This window comes from Sphaeramia orbicularis, chromosome 16 (assembly GCF_902148855.1).
Source record: "Sphaeramia orbicularis chromosome 16, fSphaOr1.1, whole genome shotgun sequence".
NCBI lineage: Eukaryota > Metazoa > Chordata > Actinopteri > Kurtiformes > Apogonidae > Sphaeramia > Sphaeramia orbicularis.
This window is the reverse complement of record NC_043972.1, coordinates 10,922,752-10,942,126: the sequence shown is the minus strand read 5'-3', so window position 1 is coordinate 10,942,126 and position 19,375 is coordinate 10,922,752. Positions and strand designations below refer to the sequence as shown.

The 19,375-nt window shown below is 36.1% G+C and overlaps 1 long non-coding RNA gene across 1 annotated transcript; it reads left to right on the top strand.

The window, feature by feature from the left end:
* Positions 1-3,094: 3,094 nt before the first annotated feature.
* Positions 3,095-7,660, top strand: LOC115436171 (uncharacterized). Its single transcript, XR_003937783.1, has 3 exons — positions 3,095-3,105; positions 5,981-5,983; positions 7,551-7,660. It is a non-coding gene; the product is annotated as an uncharacterized LOC115436171 (long non-coding RNA).
* The last annotated feature ends 11,715 nt before the right edge of the window (positions 7,661-19,375 follow it).

Below are 19,375 nucleotides of genomic sequence, written 5' to 3'. Positions count from 1 at the left end.
AGTGTAGCAGGTCTTAATGCATATTTTGGATTTTTTTGGTGCGACTTCTATCAGTTTTGAGGATGAACTAAATGTGACCCTGAAGTCACCCACATGCAATGTGACATTTGTCACATTTCAGTGACATAAAGGTCGGATAAATGTGACCTGGCCATTCAGACTGAAGTCGCATTGCAAAATATCAGACATGAATCAGATTTAGGACCACATATGAGGCTACGTTTAGATGGTAACTATCTGAACTAGGGATGCACCGATACGAGTACCGATACTCAGTGTGTGTACTCGTACTCATAAAAGACATCCGATACAAATGCACAGATACCACTTACGGCCGTGTGACATTCACAGTTCAGTGCAGCAGGTACGCAGCGGTGGAATAATGTGTGTGGAGACTTAACTAAATAAATGACGGTGATGAAAGTAACGCTGACTGCAAGTAATGTTACAGACACAGACAGATACAGACGCAGCGTTCTGTCCGTCCTCTGCGTACATTCCATCCGTTTTCCAGGTGCTGGCGGATGCGTAAACAGAATGAGGATACCAGTGGGAGTACGGAGCGGTGCAGACCGCCGCCAACAGAAGTGAAAATGAAACTTGTCACTCATTTGTCTTTTCTCTACCTGCTGAAGCTCAGCTTTTAAACCTTACCAGAGAAAACGCTGCAATATTAGTATCACAGTAGTGTTACCTCTGTCGTCTCCATGTTTGTTATTACTGACTTTCTTCTTTTTCTTCTCAAAAAACTTTACTCATCTTCATGGTATTTGTCCAGTATGGTTAATTCAGAGTGGGGCCCCCTGGGGGATTAATTGAGAAACGCTCATTCCAACACATTAAATGTCAGTAGCAGCACTTTGTTCCAGTCAGACTAATGACAACGACAATAAAGCACATTTACAAAAGGAACTAAGACCTGGAATGGGATTATTAAGTACTAGTATCAGTACTCGGTATCGGCAAGTACTCAAATGTAAGTACTCGTTCTCGGTCTGGAAAAAAGTGGTATCGGTGCATCCCTAATCTGAACCAGAAACACAAAAGTGCTGTTCTCACATTTAATTTCGCCTTTAGACGTGTGTTTTGGGGGGAAATCTACATGCAGAAAGACTTGCAAAAGTGTATGAAATTTCCTGTTTATGGATGTAATATGAACGCCTGCTGGCATCACCACCACCAAGACCAAACACCTGCATAGCACCGTTCTGCTTTTCTTCCTGTTCTCATCCACAGCTGTCTGGTTCTCCTCTGCTGTGTTGGTGCTTTGGTCATTTGCTGAAGGTATTTAATGTGCCTTCTCTGCTCTCTACTGTTCTCTATAAAGATTCGTTGAAACGAGTCTGGATGTAAATCAGAGCGGCTCGGGCAACTTGAAGGTCCGTCACAGGGAAATAATCTGACATCCTGTTGTTTTTCCTGTACTGGCGTGTGCCTGGGATGTAAACCCTACGTGACGAGAAAACAGTTTTGCATTTTCAATCCTTTCGTGACGCCAGAGTGGAGCGTTTTTAAGATTTCCACTGTGGAAGGTGGTTTCACTTTTTTGCGTTTTCAACCCACAAAAACACTGTTGCCATCTTAAAAAAAAAAAAAAAAAAAAAAAAAAAAGCCACATCTGATAAAGTATTTTGTCATTTCCACCTGAGAGCGTTGTCATGTAAACTGGGTTGGATTTGAATAAATCAGATTAGTGCTGTTTAAACGGTCTTTAACAGGTCACATATGGACAAAAAAAATTTGGATTTAGGCGACATTTACCTGCAGTCTGAACATGAACTATCTGAGCTGAGGAAATAAACCACTTATGCTTAATTTACTTTATTGTGAATGAAATGTGTTTATAAGAATTTATTTCCATTTTAGACCATGTCCCATATATTTTGGATAAAGGTTTTAATGCTTTTCAGAACACAGTAACAGATGCCGTTGCTTCAAAATTCATGGTATTTTAACAAAAATTATGTGAAAATCATCACCAACTTTTACCCGGTGGCAGTTCTAGGTATAAGTACTGGTAATTTTCCTGTTTAATTATGGGGAATGCACCACGACACAATTATGCTGTCTCTGTATGATTGTAGTGATTCTCTTTTCTATTTATTGATTTATCTTGTCTCGTAGCTGCCTTGACTCTCTTTTTAATTAATGTGCTGTCATACATTGTTTTTTTTTTTTTTTTTTTTTTTTATCAGGGTGCCTATTGTCATAACGCCGGGGACTACAACTGGATACTAGCCATGTTGGCTAAAGCTGCCCTTTTTACTGTTATTGATAGAGTGAGTTAATTAATTGGGATTGTCCATGATAAAATAAAAAAAATAATAAGAAAAATAATAAGAACCAGAAAAATAAATGAAATGGAAGGCTTCATAATAAAACAGCATAATGGAATAATGGCTAGTTTTGTTTTGTTTTTTGTTTGTTTTTTTAAAATCCCAGTGTTAAGAGGATATTTGGGTCATATTTAAAGGTTCTGATGTATTTAGTGGAATCAAACACTTCACACTCGTCTACAGCCGCTGCTAAAAAGGTGAAGAAAACTGATACGCTGCTTCAAACCAGCCTGTTTTTGTCTTTACTGGGCTTTTTTTTTTTTTTTTGTTCTGGTAGGAAAATTAACTTCTTTCCACATTCATAGTGGGGAATAACACCACGTTACTGCTGGAAGTTAATTCATTAAAATGGGGAAAAAAACATGAGTGCATTCTGAGCTACTGAAGAAACATATGCCAGACCTGGAGTCTGTCCCAATGTGGATATAAGGTCTGGAAAAAAAACTCACAATATTAATTTTCAGGTAGTTAAAATCTAATTATGACTATTATTTTCCACTTGTGTAATTAGAACCCCATTAGTTTCTCCCTAATCCAACAGAAAACCTCTTCTAAAGTACTCTGCTAAACACTGCAGGAGCATGTTTTTGCATTTTGGAAAAACTGCAAAGAGCTGCAAAAGTTCAACATCATTTGAGAAATGACCTTTGAACTCAGACCCCCCCTCTCTGCATTCTCTGCATTTACCCCCCCCCCCCCCCAATCATTACAAACCACAAATGAAACCTGTACCTTTTTTATTTCACACAATCACACAAATGAAAACGTCGTCTTAGCGGGTACCCTGAATATTTTAACATCATAACATTTAATTAATTAATCCCCCATTAAGAGTACAAATAAATGAATGAGTGGTACTGGGATAATGGATGCATAATCACCCCCCATTCAGGATAATTAATGTGAAATGAAAACAGTGCTTCTACAACATGAATAAAATCCAAACTGGTGGCAGATCTCAGCATCTTGTTGTTTGGAACGGTGCTCAACTTCTTCTTCTTCTTCTTCTTCCAGTGTCTGTGTTTCCTCAGCTGCTGCTCAGATTCTGGTCGTCACATGTGAAAAGTATCATATGGATGAGTATTTAGCCCGGGTCATTTATCCCCCATCTGTGGACGATCTGGACTGTACTGCTCAAACATCACACAACACACACAACCTGGTGATTTGTGGGGGTTTCTTTGACATTTTTTGCTGGTGTTGTTGCATCATCAGTATCATTACAATTAAAAATGTGACTTTGTTTTGGGTTTTTTTAGTACTGATATTTACCCATAAAGACCCAGTGCTACTTTTGTGTTGCTTCCCAAATGAAATTTTCAATATTTAACCTTGTCTTAAGTGATTTATCACCATTTATTATAGTACTGTCCTCAGCATTTTGCATTTTATCAGTATAAATCAGATATTTTCCTGTATTTAATCATGAAAATGTTCATAAAAGCTTAGATTAAAGTTGAGGGTTATTATATAAAAAACAGAGGAAATGAGTTTTTTTCCAGTAAAATCTTTCATTAACTGAACATAAACCCAGTGTCTCCATCCACTGTCATTGATCCAACTCCATGGGTTTTACTGGTGAATCAATGTTGTAGAAGATGACAGATGACATCCTGCAGATAGTCCAATAGGACCTGCACAGAGGCTTTAATATTTACCTAAAGGCCCAATTAGCACACCATCCACAAAACAATGATATTGGATGTTGTGATTTCTAAAAATGGAACCCAGGGGCAGCATATACAAAGAAAACAGGATCCAGAATAGAACCCTGAGGCACCCCAAAGCCTTCGAATTCAACTGTTATTATATAAGAACAGAAAAAACTGAAGAAAAGGTGGCTTTTTCGGCAAAAATCTCTCATTAACTGAACATAAACCCAGTGTGTCCATCCACTGTCATTGATCCAACTCCATGGGTTTGACTGGTGAATCAGTGTTGTAGAAGATGACAGTGTTTCCACAGTAACTACGGAGCCTCTGAACATCCAAATGATGACCATGAAAAGATGAATAACTGTATTTTACACCAATTATTTCCATGCACTGATAGGACTAGTGGATCAACAGGTATTAAACAGTTTAGATCAGTAGATGGTTTTGGTTAGTGATGGCGGTTTGTGTCTTTTATGGGTTAACCCTCTCATGCATGAATTGAGAACTTTAGCTGAGATTTTCCCCCATTTTATTCCTTTTTAGGCATGGAAGAAAAAAACAAAACAATGCAATTAAAATTTTTCTTGTGAACCTATTTTTTATGAAATTACAAAAATGTCCATTCAGTGGGATGTAAATAATTAAATAAATAAATTTATTAATTTAAAGAACCAATATCAGAAAATGCTGAAAACTATGAAATACAAACATTTTAATAATGATAATCTGATATTATCTCCCCTTTTAATATATCAGACCTGTAAACTAGTCACTGTTTTGAACTCAAAATTGGCCATCCACACAGGTTTTGTTTTGTTTTTTTTTTTTGGGGGGGGGGGGGGGGGGGGGGGGCACTGATACTGATGTCATTACTCAGAAAAAGGGTTGAAGATGGACCTGTGGAGTTGAATTAATGCATTTACAGTTTATGGAGACCACAGGAAAATGTTGGAAAATAAGAATTCCATTTAAAAAACCTAAATATTACTCTTTTAAAACAATCAGCTTTACAATAAATAATAATAAAGTTACAGTAATGGTTTGAATAACAGTGTAAATACAGACACTGATGCATGGAGTCCAGTTTTAGTCAACATGGGATTAATTGCGAGCATCTTCCAATATAAAATATGTAGAATTTTTACCAATGATATTAATCCTTAGATGTTACTTGATGATTTCATATATTTTCTACCTTCAGGGGTGTTTCCTGATGTAGAAGGAGGTCTAATATATTCCTGAGATGTTTAGCATTTCTGACTTCCTGTCAGCCATCTTGGTTATGAGTTAAAAAGAAAAAAAAAACACATTTCCCATGACTGTCCACTAGGTGTCAGTGTATGTGATGATGCACCAGCGTCCACTGTGTTGGCTGATATGGAACTAAAACAACCAAAGCCATGAATAAAAAAAGAGAACAGCTGGAGAGCAGATGAACCCTGGGAAGGAAAGGGTTAAACCACTTTCATAAATGAATTCAATTACACTGACACGTTATCAGATAATTCAAATATTTGCGGCGGAGTAAGTGTTAGATTGAGTTTCCGAACCAAACAAAAGCAGCTGGTTGCTGGCGGTTGTGTAGAGGTGATGGGAGCAGGGTCAGGTGTGTCTACACAGCAGCACATTTCATTTCCAGCTCACTTTCCCGTCATATCGCTGACGGGGGGGGTGAGGGGATCGGACTCTCCCTGACCCCAGCTCTGGCCTCGTACGCTGACGGAACAACAACTGGACGTGGCTCCAGGCAAAGGCTTTCTGCTGCTCAGACTTATTTCTCTAACTAGCGCTGAATGGAACTCATTTCCGTGGTCGTATCGTGAACGCCAGCGGCTTCACATGAGGTTCATAAGTTGTGATTTATCGCGCGGCTCGGGTTAACAATGAAGTCTAATATCTGTATGAGCATTCTAATTAGTCTAAAGGTATTGATTTTCTTCTGCAGCCGCTAACGCCGAATGATTAATGACTATTATCTGGAGGCCGCAGTTTGTTCATTCTTATTGGAACAAAGGAGAATCCAAGGAGTTCAGGAGCGGTTCGACAACAAACATGAGTCAGTGGAACCCAGTCATTAATCAACCAGATGAAAACACTAAAGGTTTGGGGATACACGTCATGTCAAACTCCATTTTGATAGGTGTGTGTAATTATTCGCTTTTCCATTGACACTAAAATTGCACGAATATAATTTGCACAAAAAATTTGCCCAATGGAAAAACAATGTGAGGGGCATTCATGTGCAATTTTGGAGTTCAGAACTAGTATTTTTTGGTACGTTTTGGTTTGTCAAAGCCACGGTTCGGGTTTTTTTGGGTTCAGTAAGGGAAGAAAGAAAACCCCCTCGAAATGTGTTAAATGCATTTATGAGTTTTTGAACAATTTTCCCCTAATTTTGGGAGATGAGAGAATATAGAAAAAGCAGAAATATATAATTCTGCAGCTATAAATAAAATAGAAAATAAAACAAATGTTAAAGTTTTGTATTTTACATAGTAACACTTTATCCTGAAAGGCAGTAGAGAGAGAGAGAGAGAGAGAGAGAGATTTTTCATTCCATTGATATTATTATAATAATTATTTGCTCTAAAAAATTTACCTAATGGGTAAAACAACGTAAGGAGCGTTCATGTGCAATTTTCCAGTTCAGAACATGTATTTACCATAATTTCCACAGCACTTGAAGGCAGCATAGACATGTCTCAGCTCCAAACAGTGGTTTTATGTTTCTTGTCTATATTTGTTTGTGTTTGTAGCAAACCTGCTCTAAAAACTAATTAAAATGAACTGAATAAGAGAAAAAGCAAGTCAAAACTAAATAAAACCAAACTCTAATGAAAAATCCAAAACTATTATAACCTTGACATGAACCTTTTGTGTTTGTGCTGATGAATTCCATTGAAAACCTCCACAGAAACACAGCGGCAGCTCAGGCTGACCAGAACCACTCTGGATGTGGGAGTTTTCCTGCACTTCATTTCAGTTAATAGAGTCAATACGACAGACAAACCAGTTAGTCGATACTCAGGATGACACACAACCGTCCAAACTCCCACGGCAGAACGCAATTACCCAGCAGCCCCTCGTACGATCGGCTCCATCTGGAAGAATTCAGGTCGTTTATTTTCTTATTCAACTAATTCTGTAAAGGCCTGTGAGGCAACTATGTAGTGATATAAGGCAAAAACGAATAAAACTGAGTAGAATTCTGGTAGGTTTAGTTTGTGATGGAGGGGATTTGTCGACTTCCTCATCTGACCTTTTTGATTCGTCTCGTTGATAAAGAAATAACTCACCTGACACCCCCTGGGGGGGGGGTTATGTCGGACCTTTACTTCTGTGGGTGAATTCAATACAAGACTTTAACCCATAAAGACCCAAACAGCAGCCAGCAACTAAAAGCATCGACTGATCTGAACGGTTTAAAAAAAAAAAAATCCATGTACATATAAAAAAACTAGAAAAGCACTCGGACAGCGCAGACCTCCACCAAGGCAGATCAGTTGTTGCTTGTTCCAGTATCAACATTTTTTGAAAATTTCATCAAAATCCATCCCAGTTTTCTCTGTTCTGATATAAGAACAGTTGAATTTGAAGGCTTTGGGGTGCCACAGGGTTCTATTCTGGATCCTGTCTTCTTTGTATATGCTGCCCCTAGGTTCCATTTTTAGAAATCACAACATCCAATTTCATTGTTTTGTGGATTATATGCTAATCTACTTGGCCCTTAAAGTAAATAATGAAGCTTTAATCAACATCATTCAGAGCTTTTATGGACATCTACATGATTAGAACATTAAATAAAGAAAAAACAATGTTTTAACTAAAAAACTGCAAAATAGAGAGGATTATATTACAATAAATGGTGATTAAATCACTTAAAGGCTACATTCTTCATTTTTCTCTGTTTTGATATAATAACGTTTTCATTAATATCTAAATTAAATATAGGAAAATACATAATTTACGCTGAAAAATGTAAAATACAGAGGATACAATAAATGGTGATAAATCACTTAAAAAGGATAAATGGAGAAAAAAAATCATTTGGGAACTGACACAAAAGTAAACACTGGGTGTTGAGAGAAACTCACTTTATGATGATCTTTGACAAAAAAAAAGATAATAAAGGCAGAGTTAAACTATTAAATGTATCTGTAGGAGGTGAATCAAATCAGCTCTTACAACTTCAATTTAAAATCCAGTCACTATTGGGACTCAGATGTTTTTAACATGAACATTTTATTTTCCCATTTATGAACAATAAACTAGTAAACTCATGCTCCAAGGACACCCTCTCCTTTTCATACTGGCATAAATGGAAAACTGAAAATTCATTTAGCATGAATTGTAATCCAGCTTTGATATTTTCTTAACTCTTGTGGATCCTCTCATCTGAAATGTCAGTACATGCATAAAAAAAATGCATTAAAGTCATCATAAAAGTATTTTTTTCTGCATAAATCTCTTAAAACCAACTCAGCTCTGCTCAAATCTACCATAAGTTCTGACATTTTCAGAATTTTAAACCATTAAAAGCTAGAAAAATATTGATTTTTACAGCAGGTTTTTGTGTGTGCATATATTAGACCTGTAAAAGTAACTGATATTAGACTAATATGTCAAAAAAAAAAAAAAAAAAAAAACTCTGGAAGAAATTAATCAACAAAGAAATGACAAAAATGCACAAAGTTAATGAAAACAAAATGTTTTATCAGGATATCTACATGAAATATTGAAGCATTTCACACAAACTGCTGCTGATTAACTGATGTGCAAGAAACAATGAAATGTCCAAGGAAAAAAAAACAAACTGTTCAGCCATGTTTATATTTATTGAATGATGTTATAATTGAAAGTAGGTCAGATCTGCAAATAAAACATTTTATAAAGCTGTTGAAAATGAGCCATGAAAATACAGACAAAAAGAACCCATACTTTGACCAAGGCTCCACAGTCCTGATGAAAACAAAGGTTTTTTCTGTCTTTTTAGATCAACTTGAATGTCTCTCAAGCGTTCTGTCCTTCGTCATTCATTAAAGTAACATTGTTAGACTGTCATAAAAAGAAGTGGTCTCATAATCCTGACAAAAGGGGTTACCATATACATTTTTTTAAAAATATAAATGTGATTTCAAAACAAACAAAAGAAAATATATGTATTCTTTTAATGGATGCAACACGTCCACACATTTCTAGAGTTCTCATAATCCTGACCAGGGGTCTCAAACATGCGGCCCGGGGGCCAAATGCGGCCCGCCAAAGGTTCCAATCTGGCCCGTGGGATGTGTTCGCAAAGTCAAAAATTCCACAGTCTTGAACTGAATTAAGAAAAAAAAAAAAAAAAAAAAAGCTTGAATTAAGGAAAAAATGTTGAATTAAGCAAAAAAAATTCTTCAATTAAGTAAAAAAAAAATCTTCAATTAAGCAAAAAATCTTGAATTAACAACTTAATTTTTTTTTTGTTTTAGTGCAAAAAAATAACATTTAATTATGAAAATATTTACATTTACAAACTATCCTGTAACAATAAAACGTGAATAACCTGAACAAATATAAACAACCTGAAATGTCTAAAGAAAATTCAGCACAATTTTAACAATTCTCGGCCTGTTACTAAATGTTTAGTGTCTTTGATCTGATCCATAATGCACATGTAGAAATAATAAGTGGAGGCAGAATATTGTTAAATTTGCACTTATTTTTCTTATGAAATTTCATTTTTTTCAGGTTATTCACATCTTTTTTGTTTGGATAGTTTATAACAGTAAGTATTTTCATAATTTAATGGGTTTTTTTCTTTACACTAAAACAAAGACAAAAATTTGGAGTTGTCATTATTTATATGTTACTATGGTATTATTTTCCTGGTCCGGCCCACTGCAGATCAAATCGGGCTGAATGTGGCCCCTGAAGGAAAATGAGTTTGAGACCCCTGATCCTGACATAAGCGGTTGAATTATATATTTTTATATAAATAAATACAAAAAATATTCTTTTAATGGATGCTATGATGGCGCATTAGGGCCACAAAAAAAAAAAAAAACACTTGTTACTATGAGAATAAAGTCCTAAAATATCAAGATAAAACCCATAACTTTATGAGAATAAAGTTGTAATTTACAAACAGGCGGGAAAAATATAATCATAATAAAGTCGTATTCACTTGTCACATAAAACTCTGAACATTTTGTGAGGTTCTACTTTCATTTGGGTTTTACGCACAAAGGCCAAATACCGAGCCTATTAGCCCCGCCCACCATCAACCCATTAGCATTAGTTGTAGGACTTTGAAGACAGTTTGCACACGTTTGGGTTTGTTTGGTCATAAGAACCCAACGGATTACAAATTACCTGTTTTGTGGAGGAGGAACTGACTGGAAGTGGTCGGCTGCAGGGCTAGCAGTGGATACACCACGACTTTATTCTTGTAAATTATGCTGTTTTTCCCGCCTGTTTTTAAATTATTATGTTATTCTTGTAATATTATGACTTCATTCTTGTTAAATTGTGACTCTTTTTGTATTCGACTTTTATTGTCATAAAATTACGGGTTTTATCTCAGTATTTTACGACTTTACTCTCGTAGTGACAAGTGTTTTTATTTTCTTATGTGTCCCTAATACGCCGTCGTAGGATGCAATGCATTTCTACATATTTCTAGAGATCTCATAATCGTGACATAAGGGGTTAAATTGTATATAAGAAGATTTTTTTTTTTAAAAATTAAATAAAAACATATTCTTTAAATGGATGCAATGCCTTTCCACACATTTCAAGAGACCTCATAATCCTGACATGAAGGGTTAAATATATATAAAAATAATATATATTTTTTTAATTAACCCTTTCATGCATGAATTACGAGAACCTTAGTAAAGATTTTTTTTCTTGAATGTTTTTATTCCTCCTTACACATGAATAAAAACAAAACAATGTGATCAATTTTTTTTTTTTTTTTCATGGAGTTACAAAAATGTCCATGCATTTAATTTTTGAAGTAAAGACACGTGTTTAAAACCCAATATCAGAAAGTACGGAAGAGGATTAGGGCCACTGGAAAAAATACAATAAACTAAGGTCCAATATTATTTCTTCTTCTTCTTCTTCTTCTTCTTCTTCTTCTTCTTATTCTTATTCTTATTCTTATTCTTATTATTATTATTATTATGGAAAAAAAGTCAGAATTCTGAGAAAAAGTTAGAATTCTGAGATTTGTCAAGATCAATGTCAAAATTCTGAGGAAAAAAAGTAGAATTCTGAGTTAAAGTCCAGTGGCCCTAATCTTGTTCCATAAGAAAGTAATATGAAAACAATAAAATAAAAACATTTTTAATGCTGCAAATCTGATGTTTTCTCACATTTTAACATATTCTAGTCCTAGTTATTACTTACGTCATGGAAATAACACGCAAAAAAACCCAAAACCTTTGTGTCTAACGAATAACAGGTGATTTCCACTCAAACCTGTCCGTGCAGATCAGGTTTATGAAGAACAGCAAAGTGACAGTAATGGTCTGAATATCAGTGAATGGGATGGTGCGTAAACAGCCACTGTGTCGGCTGATACGGAACTAAACCAACAAAAGCCATGAATATACAAGAGAACAGCTGGAGCAGAACTGTCCACTGGAGTGACCACTATGCATGAAAGGGTTAAATAAAAATACCTATTCTTTAAATGGATGCCATGCATTTCTACACTTTTCAAGAGCTCTCATAATCCTGGCATGAAAGGTTAAACATATATAAAAATAACAGATTTTTTTGTTGTTGTTTGTTTTTTTAAATTAAATAAAAATACCTATTCTTTAAATGGATACCATGCACTTCCACACATTTCTTCCCTTCAGATATTTCCTGAAAAATCACTGGAGTACTTTTGTTGTAATCCGGATCACGTAATCTTCCAGGCCGACGTACTGATACTGGTTATTATTATCTGCTGTTATGTCATGGATGTGTGTCCTTGTGTCTAATGCTGAGATCTGTTCAAGGTAATACTCATCCAGTGGAGGAGGCTCTCCAGCGTTCACCTGCTCCTGTTTTACCATCAGCTCGGTGCTTATGTGTGAAGTCTGCTCTTCTGTTAGAATGAGCTAGAAAAGATCAGCGCTACATACATGTGTTTACACGGCAATAAACGCCTGTTTGCTAATGGAAGGTCAGAAAGAGGCGCTTCAGATTCATCTCATGTTTCAGTTTGTACTTAAACCATAATGTATTTATGAAGGTAAATAATCGATTAGTCAAACTGGTGAGTGTAGTTCTGTTATAAGGCGACTCTTTTTTTGTTGGAATGGATGGTGTTTGGAGCAGAGTAGAGGTGTTCAGGTTCTACATTCAGCCCAATAGGATCTAAAGTGGGTCGGACCAGTAAAATCATAATAACCATAATAACCTATAAAAGATGTCAACTCTATTCTTTTTTTTCTATGTTTCAGTGTGAAAAAAGTAAAAATACCGTTTAACCCTCAAAGACCCAAACAGCCACTGGTGACCAAAAGCACCTACTGATCTAAAATGTTTAATAATATTCTCTCTGAGTCTACAAATACACAAAACATTTAGTAACACTGATGTGAAAGTTGTAATGTGCAATTACACCTTCACCATCTACTCACCATCACACATATATATTCATCTAACACATTAGAATCTTTTTAATGATCTCAAGTAAAATAACGGCAAAAAAAAAAAACAAAGAATAATGACAACTCCAAATTTTCTTCTTGGTTAAATGTGACAAAAAAATCTAATCAAATTTTATTTATGTAGTGCCAAATCATAACAAAAGTTATCTCATGACACTTTACATATAGAGTTGGTCAATACCAGACTCTAAGCCCAAAAAATGGAAGTTATGAAAATATTTACATTAACAAACTATCCTTTAACAATAAAATATGAACAATATGAAATGTGTAAAGAAAATCAAGTGCAATTTTAACAATATTCTGCCTGTTTTTAAATGTTTTGCGCCTTTATCGATCTGAACTGTAATGCACATGTATGTATAAACTGAGGCACAATGTTGTTAAAATTGCACTTATTCATCTTAAGAAAGGTCATTTTTTAAAAAGTTACCATCTTTTTTATGAAAGGATAGTTTGCAAATGTACATTTTTATAATTTTTTAAGTCATTATGTTATTCACAAGTAATTTTTTGCATTAAAACAAAGAAAGTTTGTAGTTATCATCTACAGGTTTTTATGTTATCATTTTGGCAATGTCTACTGCCACAGTACTGTGGCACAAAATATGGGTTTGCCTATTTTCGGACTAGAGCCAATCACAGATACTGTTCCATGAACTCATTCTCCTCTTGTTGCCACAGTACTGTGGTCATATAGTGGAGTATACTTCAGTTCATTCTGCTGTGCATTTTTCTAACACAGTACTGTGGCAACTGATGGAAGAAATGACAAATTAGTGATAGTATATAACATAGAATAGGAAATATTGTTCTAAATACTCTATATGCTGTTTTATGGTGTTCTTTGTGCAGTCAGTGAAGCTGGAGAAGGTGGGCGGAGCTACATGTTAGATGTGTCATATGACTTGAGTGCAGTGGTCCGAATTCTGCACTCTGAACGTTTTCCCAGTAGCTGATTTATATCAGTGTTGGATTTACCTACCACTCCTCCCCACACACATTTGAAAATCTGCAGGGAAGAAAAATGCTACTTTGACTGAGAATCGAATCCGAGGCTTCTGTGTTACAGACCAAAGTGTTACCTACGGAGCTGAATCTCCACTGTCTCTAAGGGTCACTCCAAATTCACCCGTTGGCCCCTCCCCCTTACTCCTTCCACTCTGTTTTGCGTGTACACGTGAAGGAGTAGTGTTATCCCGATTGTCGATTAGACGGAGAGGAAGGGCTAAGGCGGAGGACTGTATAACCCTCGAAACAGAGATTTTCCAGGACCACACTACGAACAGAGGAATCTACCTAACTAGAAAAGCACTCAGAGAGCACAGACCTCTGCCAAGGCAGATCCCCCCCACCCCCATCACCACCAAAATTATATGATTTGTTCCTTGTGCCAGTATCAACATTTCCTGAAAATTTCAGGAAAATCTGTTCATAGCCTTTTGAGTTATCTTGCAAACAAACAAACAAACAAACAAACCCTGGCAAAAACATAAGCTCCTTGGTGGAGGGAACAATTCTGCTCAAATCACTGGTAAGATGGAGGTAAACGCGTCAAAAAAGTGCAGCAGTGTGATGAAAGAAACACACACTGTATGGATTTTCTTTGAAAACAACTTAATCATTTGATCGTCCGTATAATGCTGTTTCAATGCGTTATAGATCGCATTTCTGTGGTTTATAGTCGATAGCCAAAAAAAGTTGACCAAAGCAGAACAGAGATGGTTCCAGCTACTGACGACATGGTGAATACTTTCAGAAACAAAGTTGTTGCATCTGTTCATAGCAGCATCGATGACTGATGATGACCTAACAGGTTGTGAAGGGTTGGGCCATTTCAGAGGGGAATGTTTCAACCACTACCCCTTACAACTCTGTTTCGAGGGGTAGTGTCATGTGCAGGGGCCAAGGGGGAGGGGGTGAACTGGGACTGGGCTTCAGTCTGACCTATTCACTATCTGATTGCCTTGGTACTTTTTCAGGCTGTAACACGTTACCAGTCTAGACATGATGTAACGAGGACACTGATTGGCTCTGTGGTTAAAGACAAACCCATCTTTTGTGCCACAGTACTGTGTCAGTTGCCACTTCATATTATTTTACTGGTCTGACCCATTTTTGGGTCAAATTCAGCTGAATGTGGAACCTGAAAGATTATATGTTCCACCCCTGGTTTCTAATATTGAGCTGTTTTTCTGCCCGGTTTCATGATGTGATGAGTTTGACTGAAGTCCAACTCCTTGAACGTCATGGTCGTGTCCTACTGGAGGCAGAACTGGATGGATTTGATGATGAAACTAATCAAATCTGATGAAAGGCTGAGCTTCAAATGATCTGGTACTGAAGCATGGAGGGCTGTTCTACAGTATTTGAATATGAAACATGTATTTTTAAAAGCTCTTTCTGCCTCATAACGTCTCAAAGGTCAGTGTTATCAACACTAATCACTTGGTAAACAGCAGTTTAATGGAAGATCCTCTTAAACAGTAATTTACTTAATACTATCAAACATATTAGGTAATATTTCATAACATCAAAATAATCACAGGCTGTTTCATGTATGGCATTTACCAATCTGAAATGGACCGTGTACAATAAAGTGTCGGACTCAAACCCTGCCATTTCATCCAGTCTAAATGACCTTTTTTCAAAGTAATAATTATGCAAGAAGATGCCTGGAATAAAGGTCATACAAGTGTGAGACTTGATTTTTCCTCTTCATAATGCTTTTCTGTGTCTGCTTTTGGCTAATTCTGAAAGTAATTTATTTAATGATGCTCATCATCACTAAGGCAGTGTCTCATTTTAGTGAAAAACAGGCAGAAATGACCGACTTCCGACCAACCGCACTAGAGGTCTGAAAAACAGAAGTTCATGTCGTTCAGAGGAGGAGGGTTCATAAACATGGATTAAACCTGAAACTAGAAGAATGGCATCGAAATCATACAAAGGATGTACATTATAAAGGTTACAGCTGCAGAATGGAGTAGGTCTTGCTTTAAAGAAGTGATATTCTGTTTTTTTAAATAGAATTCTTCAGTTTAAACATTTCCCTGTGGTCTCCATAAACTGTAAATGCTCTGCTTGGGTCTGAATTCTTCATTCATTCAACTCCACAGGTCCATCTTCAACCCTATTTCTGAGTAATGATACCAGAAAGGTGGTTTGGAGCACTGGCCCTTTAAATGCACATGAGCCACTTCAGGCCCCGCCCCCTCCAGGGGGCTGCTCTGTCCCATTCAACCAACAACTGAACATTTGAGGTAATGGGCTCCAAGTTTGGACATATTTTCAGTCTGGACTACAGCCACTGATGACGACAAACAATTATGGAGAAATACTGGAGAAATGTTGGTCTGAAGTCTGGAGCAGACTAATAAAAGTAGGTTTAGCTAATATTCAAATACTCTATAACTCTATTACAGACAGTTTTACTCTATTACAGACAGTTCTACTCTATTACAGACTGTTGTACTCTAGTTCAGACAGTCCTACTCTATTACAGGCAGTTGTACTCTATCACAGGCAGTTGTACTCTATTATACACAGTCCTACTCTATTACAGACAGTTATACTCTATTACAGGCAGTTCTACTCTATTACACACAGTTCTACTCTATTACAGACAGTATTACAGACAGTTTTACTCTATTACAGTAAGTTCTACTCTTTTACAGATAGTATTAAAGACAGTCCTACTCTAATATAAGCAGTTTTACTCTATTAAAAACAGTTCTATTCTATTACACATAGTTTTACTCCATTACAGACAGTATTACAGGCAGTTCTACTCTATTACAGACATTCATTCATTATCTGAACCTGCTCCATCCTCACCAGGGTCACGGGGGTCGCTTGGAGTCTTTCCCAGCTACATAGGGGCGAAGGCGGGGCACACCCTGGACAAGTCGCCAGTTCATCGCAGGGCTGAACATATAGAGACAAACAGTCACTCTCACATTCACACCGATGGGTAATTTAGTTTAACCAATTAACCTATCAGTGCATGTGTTTGGATGGTGGGAGGAAGCCGGAGTACCCAGAGAGAACCCACGCAGACACAGGGAGAACATGCAAACTCCACTGGTGTCGACTGGTGTTGGAATCGAACCCAGGACCTTCTTGCTGTGAGGCACTAGTGCTAACCACTGCACCACCGTGTCGCCACTCTATTACAGACAGTTTTATTCTATTAAAGACAGTTCTACTTTATTACAGACAGTTCTTCTCTTTTACAGACAGTTCTACTCTATTACAGACAGTTCTACTCTATTACAGACAGTTCTACTCTATTACAGGCAGTTTTACTCTATTACAGACAGTTGTACTGTATTACAGTTTTACTCTATTACAGACAGTTTTATTCTATTAAAGACAGTTCTACTTTATTACAGACAGTTCTACTCTTTTACAGACAGTTCTACTCTTTTACAGACAGTTCTACTCTATTACAGGCAGTTTTACTCTATTACAGACAGTTGTACTGTATTACAGTTTTACTCTATTACAGACAGTTCTTCTCTTTTACAGACAGTTCTACTCTATTACAGACAGTTTTACTCTATTACAGACAGTTCTACTTTATAACACACAGTTCTACTCTATTACAGGCAGTTTTACTCTATTACAGACAGTTGTACTGTATTACAGTTTTACTCTATTACAGACAGTTCTACTCTATTACAGACAGTTTTACTCTATTACAGACAGTTCTACTTTATAACACACAGTTCTACTCTATTACAGACAGTTCTACTCTATTACAGACAGTTCTACTTTATAACACACAGTTCTACTCTATTACAGGTAGTTTTACTCTATTACAGACAGTTGTACTGTATTACAGTTTTACTCTATTACAGACAGTCCTACTTTATTACAGACAGTTTTACTCCATTACAGACAGTTCCACTCTATTACATTCCTCATAGATGATCATCTGAGGGAACATACCATCACTGTAAACCAAACATGACTTGATTAGACAAACATGATGCGGTGCTTTTTGTGAATTCTTCATGGTTATTCTTCAGTTTTCCGTCGTCCCAGAGGAGCTGTCTGTCAGCGGCTCCGACTCCATCATCAGAGCACTGAAGGGCAGCAGCTCTACTAATTGGCTTTTTTAACAAGGAAATGCACTTGATTCTACAGTACATAGGAGCAGAGGAAAGCGCAGAGGTCATCAGACGTTCCGCTGGATACGTGTTGGTTTGGATTCTTTTCTCTTTTTCTGTCTGTCGCCTGAAGCCAAACTGATGCTTCATCTGGAACCAAACCGACTGAAGTTTTCATTTATCGTCTATTATTTCCCTGGTTCTCCTACTCTGTAAACAAATCTGCATAAATCAGAATACTTTATGAATCTCAGGGAAACTGTTGTGTGTTACAGCAGTTCCATTTATGTATAATAAAAAGTAGCAGGAAAGAAATGATCAATACAATCAATAAAAAAAACATGTACAGTATGTGTGTATGACAGATAGATATATTTAGTATAATACTTTATTTGTCATTTCAGATTTACATCAAAAATTACATTTCGATGCAATTGGCAGGAGCCAGCAGCAATAAATATAATAGACACATTTATAACGTACAAGACAAAATAAATATGCATATAAAAACGGTCAGATATGAAAAAAAAAAACTATAATTCAATAATAAAACTATTATCAGTAACAAAAAAAAGATCAGAAATAAACTATCGTTCAAGTACAATATTTATAAATTTGTTTGCTCTTTTTGCTCAAAACAGTGTAATCATTTGTATTGTTGTGCTTTCAGGAACAGACATGCCGTTTACTGCAACACAAAAGGCGTTCTGTGTATTGAAGTATGCCCAAACTCAGTCAAATGTGAATTTGTTAGAACATTTCATTAACAAGCGCCAACAGGAAAGCAGATTTGGACAGTGGCATAAGAAGTTTCAAAAGGAAGGCAGTTTGTGTTGGAAAAAAGGAACTCCACCACCGACTTGATGTGTTCTGCATCACAAGCAGCGCACACACTGAATATCTGGAATAACTTTGGAACATTATAAAATTACCATCCCCCAGAACTTTTCATTTGAAATTTGTGGAATAAAACATTTTATGTCCAAAATAAATCCTATCAAGTATAATTTCTTCTGACCATGTAGTCACTCCGATATGGACATCTCAAATTATGTCAGTTTGTTTTTGGGACACCATGTATGTATGTATGTATGTATGTATGTATGTATGTATGTATGTATGTATGTATATTATGTATGTATGTATGTATATTATGTATGTATGTATGTATGTATGTATGTATGTATGTATGTATGTATGTATATTTATGTGTATGTGTGTATGTATGTATGTATGTATGTATGTATGTATATTTATGTGTATGTGTGTATGTATGTATGTATGTATGTATATTTATGTGTATGTGTGTGTGTATGTATGTATGTATGTATGTATGTATGTGCGTATGTGCGTATGTATGTATGTATGTATGTATGTATGTATGTATGTATGTATGTATGTATGTGCGTATGTATATGTGTATGTATGTGTGTATGTATGTATGTATATATGTGTATGTATGTATGTATATATGTATATGTATGTGCATGTATGTATGTATATTTATGTGTATGTATATATGTATATGTATGTATGTGTGTATGTATGTGTATGTATGTTTATGTGTATGTATGTATGTATGTATGTATATTATGTATGTATGTATGTATGTATGT